Below are 10,995 nucleotides of genomic sequence, written 5' to 3'. Positions count from 1 at the left end.
CGAGGAAGACCCAGGACACGCTGGAGTGACTACGTCGCTCGGCTGGCCTGGGAACGCCTTGGAGTCCCCCCGGAAGAGCTGGAGGAGGTGTCCGGGGAGAGGGAAGTCTGGGGATCCCTGCTCCGACTGCTGCCCCCGCGACCCGGACTCGGATAATGCGGTGGACAATGGATGGATGGATGGATGGAAGGACGATAACCTCGCCACCTGAAAGCAGTGTTAGTAGGCGGATAAGCTCCAGAGGTTTCCCCCCAAAAGAGCAGTTAGCAGAGGAGAACTGCCTGAATTGTTTAGCATCTCTCGGAGAGAGGGTGTTTTCTCTCTGCACTGAGGTGGAAAAGTAAATTAGCGTTTATTCTGTGCCTGGCTCCGGCCATGACAAACTGAGAATGGCGTGCTGACAGCCACAAGATTGCTCTCTTTAAAGAGTAGTAACTTAGGGGAACATGGCTCATGCTTAAGTAAACAGAAACAAGTCTAGGACTCTTACTTAGACAAACAGGCTGTGGCATGTATTTCAAAATCCCTGCGACATCAAATAGGCCGGCAGATCAGCTGGGAGTCATTCTGCAAAAGGCACTTCTTTGGCGGACATCTGCCATGTGGGTCTAATTTTTCACCTTGAATGATTATGAGTGCTGCGGAGGTTCACTCCGGGTCCATGCCTGTTTGACAAGATGCTGATTCTAGAGAAAGAAAAAAGGAGAAAAAAAAGGGAAAAGACAGAAAGCCGACAGAAAGAGTGCCAAATCACGACTGCCGAGGACTACGGCCGTCTACACACTCTCTTGACAGGAAAGAGAATGTGGGGGGAAGAGAAGCGGAATGAGAGATTGGAGAGAGGGGTTCTGGGAGGAAAAAAGAGAAATAGTTTTGCAGAGACATCTGGTTTTGATTATGAGGGGAAGCATGGACAAGCTAGTCTTTGCTGCTTGTTTTGACTGGGCTTTTCAGAGGAAGTTGATGTTATTTATTTTTGAATTGCAAGTGTCGTTTTAGCTGATGAATACGAGACGTGGACACAATGACTGAATGGAGATTAGGCAGTTTTTGTAGTTTTGATGTTTACCCACTTTGTGTATTTATGTGCATTTTGAGCATAAAACTCAATGTTTTTCTGGAGTATTCTTCACCATTGCCTTTAATATGCCTTGATGCAAGAGGAACTCGGCTTGTCTAAGAGCACTTTCCCAGCATGTAAGAGCTGCATATTGTCACAGTTTTGATTCAGAAATAAGTTTCACCTGAAAGGAATAAAAATGATTAAGAAACAGGGGAAAACCAAAATCTCCCGAGAACAGACTAGAAACCAGAAGACTGTGACAAGTTTTTGTTCTAAAGCATAAATCCGGGGGGTTGGGGGGGATTGGGGGGGGATTGAAGGTCTGTGATATTGGCTGACTTGGAAAATGCTCATTGTTCTGACCTTAAAAATAAGGCCAAACATTTCAAACACCCTGCAAAACTGGGATTCGGACTTCTTATCTGTCACTTCTCTTGCAGACATATTGAGTGTGAGAGGAACCTCATGGAAAAGCGCCCTGCGCTGCTGAATATGAATAAACCATCAAGTGCGGAGACTCAAGCCAAGCCAAACTCAGCACACAGACATCACAGCAGAACAAGACAGGAGGCCCTGGAGCACTTTACTGGCAAACACTACCAAAACCTCTCTATAGCTCCCCCACCATCTCCAGAAACTTTAGTTCCAAAAGTCAATTGCAGTCAATTGCCCATCAACAGAAGATAATAGCTTAGGAAAAAAAAAAAAAAAAAAAAAGCCTTGTTGCTGTGAACCCCCTCTCATTTTCAGCTGTAGTTAACATGCATTCTTACGATGGAAATACTGCAAGTCAGAGTGGATGAGAACAAGACAATCCAGAAGAACACACTGGTGAAGCTGGTGGGATTTTTGAAGAGAAACAGGAGACTGGGAGTGGGCCGCTTGTTTTCAGAGGGCTTTGAGGTTGTGATGATGATTGGATGTGATGTCAGTATAGTAGCTGCTGCGTTATGCTTCAAGGGCAGCTTTATAAATGTCAGAGGGGTTTTGGACCTTGGTCCCTGGCACAATTACCCTAAGAAAAGGCTATATTTGTGTGAGGGATTGAAGAATGATTGGGATTGGCATTGATTAGCCTTCATTGTCTTCAGGGCAACCAGGCAGGACATCAATCTGGAGATCAGAGAAAAAATGTTTTGTTTATTTGAGGGAAAAACCAAACCGTGGAATTCATTGCCGTTACACATCGACAGGCTTCATCATTGGCAATTTTTAAGTCTGCTCATAAGGCTGACCGCTACAATTTGGCTTTCAACACAGTGTGAGACGCTGAGTTTGTTTGTTTTCACTCATGTTTTTGTTTGTGTCTTGTACTTTTATTTATTTTAAATTCTTATGTATATTTATTCCCATGTCCAGCACTTAGGTCAGTGGTTACTAGTTTGAACGTGCTTTATATACAGTATATATAAAGCTGGCGTGGCTAAAATTGAATCAGCATTTAAAATTAATTTTCAATATGATCTAAACTAATCTTCTTGTATATAAGTGACTTTTAACATTTAGTTTTGTCAACATCTGAACTGAAGTGGGTCAAACAAGAACGAATACTGTTTAAAATTGCTGGGTGCTATATAAAATTTTCAAATTTTCAAATATTCAAATCGCATCTCAAAACTCACCTCTTCAAAACAGCTTTTAATGTATGATTATTTATTTTTTATCCTTTATCTTATCTTTTATCTCTTATCTTTTATCTTGTGGTTTTTAATTTAGAATTTTCTTGATCTGGATGTTTTATCTTTGTGTCTGTGAAGCGTCTTTGAGATCTTTTAAAAGCGATTATTATTATTATTATTATTATATAATTATACATTTTACAAGGCTGTGGCTTTGAACTTTGATAATCAAATAATTTCCGTGACATGTTGTAACTTGTCTTTAAACTATTGAATGAAAAAGCCCCAAATAATGTTCTCTGTTGAAATAAACGGATTACTTGTTATTTCAAAGGAATTGTAATGGCTGTCGTGTACACTCTTGTCTTATCTTAACACCTCATCAAACCTCATCTGTGTTGTGTTAAATGGGCTTAGAGGTCTTGAACTTCTGGCCACCACGTTTTGACAGCAGCAGCAACACAATGTGTTGGAAATCAGTGAAACATTATCCCTCAGACGGGAAACTGGCTGGGAAGTGGAGAACAGGAGCCACGGGAGGATGTTCCCTCCGCTTACCAAACAGAAACTCAAAGGATCTGCTCCGAGGCGGAGAAGGAAGGTGTTAAAGAACGGATCACTGCCCTGACAACGCTTTCATATATCTGCTGTCTTGGTACAGTTTAACACGTGTGCAGATGCGTGTGAAAGATGGAGAGAAAGCACACATCTAAAGGGTTTGCAATGATAAAAAAGGGGGGATTTTGTCAAAAAGATCATATTTCGATGTCTTTTCTTAGCCTAACAAAAACATTTAATGCTGTCCATCAGGCCCGGCACAAAACAAAGCTGGTTTTTATTTTGCTAAATGAACGCTGCAGAGGGACAGGGAGTGGAAGGGAGGCCCATCCGTTTGTTTTATTGTTATGTCTACTGACTGGGAGGTCTAAAGATGTCTTATAGGTGTTATTAACGAGACGTAAGATGCAACAAAGCACCACACTACAGTTATCATTTACAGTGCATGCCAATGCTTAGCATACGATGCTCGCCTCGTAATACAAGTACATCTTCATTCACACCGATAATCCCTCGGTGGGATAACTCTGTTGGTGTGTACAAATGGGTAAACGCTTGATCTCTGCTGTTAAGGATAAACTTTCTGCAAAAAACCAACACACATAACACCAAACCCACAAAGATAAGTGCGACAACTGACACATCCACCGCATTCAATCAAAATATTTAAAAGGACTGGAGATCAGAAACGTATAAAATCATGCACATAACAAAGAAAATAATTGTGCGATGTAACCAGGATTATGTTGTGAGCACACGTAAGGTAAAATATAAAAAGTCTAGAGGCTGAGTATGATGCTGTGGGAATCCGATGAATGCCACTTGTTCTGTAAACTGCTTTGAGCAGTCAACGAGAGTAGAAATGGGCCGTACAGAATAATTGCAGTCCATTCAGTTTTGACTCGTGAAATTTACGAGACAGCCAGAGTGTCTAAACGTAAACGCATGCGAAGTAGGAATCAGAAGACAGAGAGGTGGAAAAAAGCAATAGTCACCAAACTTGTCTCCTTATTACCATTTGTGATCTGGCGGGGTAACAACATCGGCATCACACGATCAGAATGACTGTAACAGCTTTACAGTTTCAGAATAATCAGATCATGCAAGATTTCACTTACGACTGCATGTTTTTGGAGGATTTGACTCATCCACATTATTAGACCACAAGTGCCGGAGTGCAAAAAGAGATAACTGCAGGGGAAACCTATAGCTGTCTGTCATGAGGTCATCAACCCATCAATCACACGGAAGCGACACCCTAGGGGAAATATTTGCCAATAGGCATGCAGGTGAACCTTTAAATCAGGTTTAATTAGGCTGCTGAGTAGCAAGCGTGGTTGAAGGGTGTGGGAAAGTGAGCATGTGAACTTTATAGGAGTCTGAGAGACAGTGTGCCAACTGGGAATGCACAGATAGTGCTAAGAGACCAGTGAATTAAAAATTAAAAATGTATTACATATCCACATGATGACGGCACTTAGTTTTGAACCAATGTTATAAATTATGCATGTTCTTTTTTTTCTCGTCTCAGTCCAGGGATTTCTTTCAAACAGGGTTTAAGCTCTGAAACTATCATTTTATGGTTAACTAGTAAGTTCTGCTAACAAGCATCTACTTAGCCCAATTTCCTTGGCTCTAGTTTACTGTAGGACACTTCAACACAAATTTATTGACAGCTTTTAAAAAATATTTACTGCCCCACTTCCTCTCCCTGCAGGCACCAAACCTGTAATTTCCCTACCCGTTTATTAGATCATTTGTCAGTGCCTTGAGTTTTTCTCCAATAGCTTTTTAGTTTTGTCATCATCTGCTCCTTTCACTTTCTGTAGGCTGCGTTCTGCACGTAGCGCCTGTTGTGAATGTGCATGAGGTAGATTTACAGAGGTGGACAAAGCGAAGGGAGGGACGGGGGCGCGCAACTGGGCCCCGTGGATTAACTCCTTCCATGCCCTTCCTTTCCTTTTTAAAACAGAATTTACAGCTGATTAGCTCCCACCAAAGACAGGCCCCAGTTCACAGAAGGAACGCTGCAAAACATTTATGCAAGGCCAGATGCAAAGGCGTATATTGGAAACACGTGCTGTTCCACAGTCTCTTCAGAGAGAATAAAAACTGCAGATGGATGATTTTCGGCACATCATTGAAGAAATTACTGTTCTGAAGCAGACAAACCGATCCGCCAAAATGACACATCTTACATTTTTAGAGGATAAGAACATTAGTGTTCACAGGAAACAGCCAAATGCAATGAAAGAAAACCCATGGTAATATAATACATGTCAACATTTTGGAGGAATTTGCTGTCTTGCTGCTATCTGGCTTATCTGGAGCTAGTCACTACCAACGTATCAATTATCATAGTTATCATAGCGACTACCCCCAAAAAACTTTTTGTTTTTTGGACTGCATATTCCAGGTTCCCTTGTTGTGGTCATCAGTGTTCTGGGGCAGAATTGGGGGAAAGATGTCAGCTTTAGGGGTTATTTGCAAAGGTCTGCTGCCACTGGACATCAAACCACTTAAACCAAAACACTTCTCAAATGCCGGCCTCTTGTGTGTTAACACATACTGATACACAATGTTTGGTCGGTATATCCATTACAAAAAGGGAACAGCAATAAAGATATCTTTCTTTCCACTGATATGCCATGAGTGTAAAAGGCTATAGACTATATAAAAAGACAAAAATGCTAGTAACCTACTGTGCTAATACCGCTGTTGAACACAGATTTCCTCATTCATTATGGTGTAATTAGCTTATTATTGTACTAATTAGTAGGGGTTGATGTTCATTTTTCACAAATCAAATTACATTTTTTTTTTTAATCCACCCAATCCGTATAGCTACCTGAAGCCTATTCTAGCTAAGTATCTTTTAGCTCATTTTTTAGGCATACATTTTAGTAGCCTAATTATATTTGCCAACATGTAATATGTTATTGAATTTACTCCTGGCAGGTAGAGTTTGTCGGCAGTGAACACATCACACGAGTTCTCCGTGTTTTCTGTCACTGCGCTAAACAAAACTGTTTATTTGTTGAAAGCGTAGGCTATATACTACATGAAAGGTTATAAAAACAAATTTCTTATGCAACGTTTGGCTAAAACATGAAGTCACTCTCAAACGAACCGCAAAAACGTATAAATAAACTCAAAAGAACAACTGCACTTCAATTTGTTTTTTGGCTAGCGCTCAAAGTTAGCACTGAGCTCATCGTGGCAAAAGCCGAATCCCTCACCGTGCCTTCACTTGACTGTAACGTGAGCGTGTGTGGGCAAAAGAAAGTAAATGAGGCTAGAAGATGGTGAAATTGAGAGGTAAAAAAAAAAGAAGAAAGTTTTTTGAAAAAGCGAGAGTGAATTTTTGTTATTGCTGAAGAAACACGCGGAGCGGCAGCAGCTGGCACGGATATCCACAGCCGTAGCTACCGTTGCTGCCAGGCCTTAGCAGCTTCGTGTGCTTAGTCTTCAGCACGTGTCCACAGAGTACACAAGGCAGCCACAGGTATGTCCCCATCACCCCAGGCCACACCAGTCATAGCCAGGATGCTGTCAGAACCTTTCGGGTGCCCCGTCAAGGTAATGAGTTGTGACTGAGTGTGCTGCCAGAGCAGCACAAGCAATTGTTCCATTCATACACCGTTCGCTGATGTATGCAGACTTTCCTTACCAACTCACAGCCATCACGGAGGGACTCCGGACCAAATCTGGTGGTCCACACGCTGCACGTATCTGGGCTATGTGTTCTTTTCATCTGTCGGTGGGTCTGTGGGTGTTCAGCGTTGGTTTGCCACAGTGGGAAAGATAATCAACAAAACTGTCCAGCTGATGGTTAAGAATCCATCCAGGTGGACTTTTTTTTTTCATGCGTGCTGGTACACTGGCCTGTGTTTTTGGCTGGTCCCGGTGTCTGATGAAGTCTGTGGTGAATAAAATATTGAGCTGTGGGCTCCACTGTAACTGAAGTGGCTTGAACGTGTCACACAGCAGCAGCAGGCATGGTGCAACATGGGAAAAAACGGTCCAGCAATCATCTCCTTGAGGAGTCCTGGCAACATGAAGCATGTTTTCCTTTCTCATTTGAAGCTGAGCGATGTAGACAAAATCTGATTGTCCCGCTGCTGAGTAATCTGCTTTGTTTCCAAATTCCAGCTGGAATCACCTAAAATAATAATCCCTTCAATTTTGCACTCTATTCTGGTAATATAACTAACAGCAATAAAAACAAACTCTGCTTAGATTCACACAAGGTTATGAATCCCTTTAGGTTGTTGCCACATGCTGCTTAGATGAGACGATACATGGGGTAATTTACAATAAAAGAGATCAATACCAGTATGTGGCAAGGGTTTATAACCTTGTGCGGAATAAAACCAAGAAGGACAAAAAAAATTGTTGTAGACAATGTTTCCAACTGTTGCAATTCCAAATATGTGAAGTTAAACATAAACAGAAAACGAAATGAGGAAATAATTGTGGTCAGCTGGTGTATGTGGTAACCCATCCCAGTCTTCGTGTTGGATGTAGTTTGCGTTTTACAGCATTTTGGATTTCTCATTATATGTTAGTTACATGAACTGCTGTATGACTTGATACGTGATATTAGAGTAAAAGTGCAGCGGCGAATCTCACTCATTGACTTTAAATTACAGATAATAAAATATTCTTGTGCATTGCAGGGTTTTTCACTGAGGAGGATGGTTCAAACTACACTGTTTTATCGTGTAAGAGGTGTGATTATACCATTATTTCTAAAACTGTTTAAATTTAGTCAATTTCTGGACCATATCGGTCACTTTTAAGAGTTCAGGTGTAAAGAAAAAAATCATTAAGTGCACATCAGAATCTTGTTCACTTTCATCCTCGCTGTTTGATTATTACTGAGTGTCTGTAACTATGGTAACAGAAATCCAAACAGCCTATTAAGTCAACAGCAGTGGCAGCAATTTCAGACTGAGCGTCATGAGTTAACAGTTGTGTCTCATGTTGAGGCTTTTAGTTCATGGTGGGATGTCACTTTATCCGCAGCCTTCCTATCATACAATGTTGGAAACTTTAATCACATAATCCTAAAACAAATTGCTGCCAGGAAAGTAAACCTATAAGTGTAAAGTCGATTAGAGTCTTTATAAATAAACGACAGTTTCATTTATTTTCAAAGTAATAGAAAAAAAAACTAAACTGCTGAGCTGATTTTTATTTTTCTGCTTCTCTGTTTTCAAAAAAAATGTGTTGATGTTTGGTTTTAGGTTTTAAGCTCAGGCTCAGAACTATCGTGCTGTAGAACAATTGGAAATAAATAAAAAGTCTCTTTTGTTAAAAAAATAAAGGGATGAAGGGCCCTCATTTGCTCTGGTGTTAAGCTGTCAGCCCTGTTACAAAAGCATCAATATAAACGCAGCAATTCCTCGCAATTAGAAACTCTCAATGCGCTGGACCCACTGCAATAACAGGGCTGGTCCGCGCAATTAATTCAGCCTCAGTCTCCTCTGGCTGCTGTAGATGGTCAGGATGGTTAAGATGTATAGAGTTTCAGTTCATGGCCGACCATTAAAAGTCTGATTGGGCAAGTTGGACTCATCATTGAAGTATAAACATGAGATTGGATGGGTGTTTGATGGTTTGGGTTTTCTGTGGGTCAGCACTGGAAAAATCTCCCCCTCTGACTGACCTCTCACACTTATCTTACTGGGTAGCACCAGGTTTTGTTGGGTTGGGGGGGGATTGAGAGGACGGGGGTTAGGTTCAGCTGTGCACATACGAAGAAAAGAGAGAGAAAAAGAAGATGTGATCATTATGGTGACAATGAGTGAGTGCAAGTCGGAATTACAATCAAATGTGAAATGACGGATGAGTCTTTCAGGAAGGACAGTTTGCCACTGTGCTTTTAATGTGTTTTAAATTTTATATGATGAATCATAAACTTACGACGGAGTATTAGGGCCAAACTAAGACAAAAAATAAAAAATAAAGTCATAATAATATGAGAATAAAGTCATAATATTACGAGAATAAAGTCGTAATATTAAATATATTATAAATATATAAATAGAACTTCACAAGATGCTCAATATTCCTCATTTTAACACAGGGAGAAGACGGCTCTTCCTGTTAGAGTTCTCATAAATTATATTCTCATAATTATTACGATTTTATTCTCATAATATTACGATTTTATTCTCATAAATTACGACTTTATTCTCGTAATATTACGACTTTATTCTCGTAATGTTAGACTTTATTCTCGTAATGTTAGACTTTATTCTCGTAATGTTACGACTTTATTCTCGTAATATTACGACTTTATTCTATTACGAATTTATTCTCGCAACATTATGACTTTATTCTCTTAATGTTACGACTTTATTCTCATAATATTATGACTTTATTCTCGTAATTTCCCTTTTTTTTTGTCTTAGTTTGGCCCTAATACTCCGTCGTATAAACTGTCTCATCTTGAAGTGTAAAAGTATTTTAGTGGTTTCAAATCTTGTTTACATGAACTCTACAGTGTGCAATCACAAGTAATTTGATATTTAGTATTAGTTATTATTCATGGATGAGTAAAAAAACAAATTTGTAAAAGTGTTTCTCACAATTAAAAGTTGTGAGGTTTTAGTTTTACAATTGGAAAAAAATAATAATAAAAAAAACTGGTTCTGCAGTTTAAAAAACAGCAACATTTGTAAGGCAGAAAGAGTAGGTCATTGTTGTAGTCCTCCTTTGTCCACGAGCCATTGTGTGTTCCTGAGGTGTTGGTTTGCACCAGCAGCCTGGGGTGCTGTACTCTCTCAAAAACAGTTTGCTAACAGAGCTTTCACTCCATTGCCTTTAATGAAAATCCATACTAAACATTTAGCTCTGTGTGAGAAAGGGGGGAAATTCAATAAGACACATAACACAATTTATAAATTACAGGAAGAACCAATCGAACCAACAGGAAAAATGGAGAGACGTTCTCTATTTGTTAGTTTTGCTCCATTTTGGGGCATGTATCTGGCTGAGTATAAAGAGGCTGAAACTTATTTTCTCAGTCAAAATTAAGTCCAGGGTTGTATTTTATGCAGTTTTCTCTTCCAACCATATTATTCAGCCGCGCCAACAGAGATGTCTACACTAAGGTATTCCCCAAACTAATGGTCGCTCTTGAACAGCATCATCGATAGTAAACTAATCTGGAGCCTGGAAGGCACAGGAAACAGATCTCATTAGCACTCATTGAACTATCTTCCAAGGAAACTTTCATCTTTAGACCACTCTGACAATAGGCCTGAGAGACAGACTAATGTCCCTTACTAGTTCTGAATTTAATGGCTGACTGAAAATGTGTAATAAATGGATCAACAGTGAAAGAGCCAAGTAATCTACGTGAGTTTCTTGTTTTTCTTGCTGACACGCATGACTGCAGTCATGGCATACACAGTAAGCAAAACAGTCTTTTTTCATTTTTTTCTGAAAATGGTGAACTCCAACACATTTGATTTTTTTACAGCAAAGACATACAAACAATAGAAAATAAAAATAAAACCTGCCCAGGGTGTAACCCTGCATGTCACCCAAGGAGACCTGGAATATGCTGCAGAAGATTTTTGTGATCATTATTAGTGTGGGTATATAATAGATGGTTGGCTGAACAAACAAACAAGCAAATAAATACATAATAAATGAATAAATACATTGATTAATAAATGAATAAATAAATAAATATACTTGATTATTTTTATTTTTGTTTTTACCTTTTTTTATTATTTCTAT

This window comes from Cololabis saira, chromosome 8 (assembly GCF_033807715.1).
Source record: "Cololabis saira isolate AMF1-May2022 chromosome 8, fColSai1.1, whole genome shotgun sequence".
Classification (NCBI taxonomy): domain Eukaryota; kingdom Metazoa; phylum Chordata; class Actinopteri; order Beloniformes; family Belonidae; genus Cololabis; species Cololabis saira.
This window is presented reverse-complemented; position numbering follows the sequence as displayed.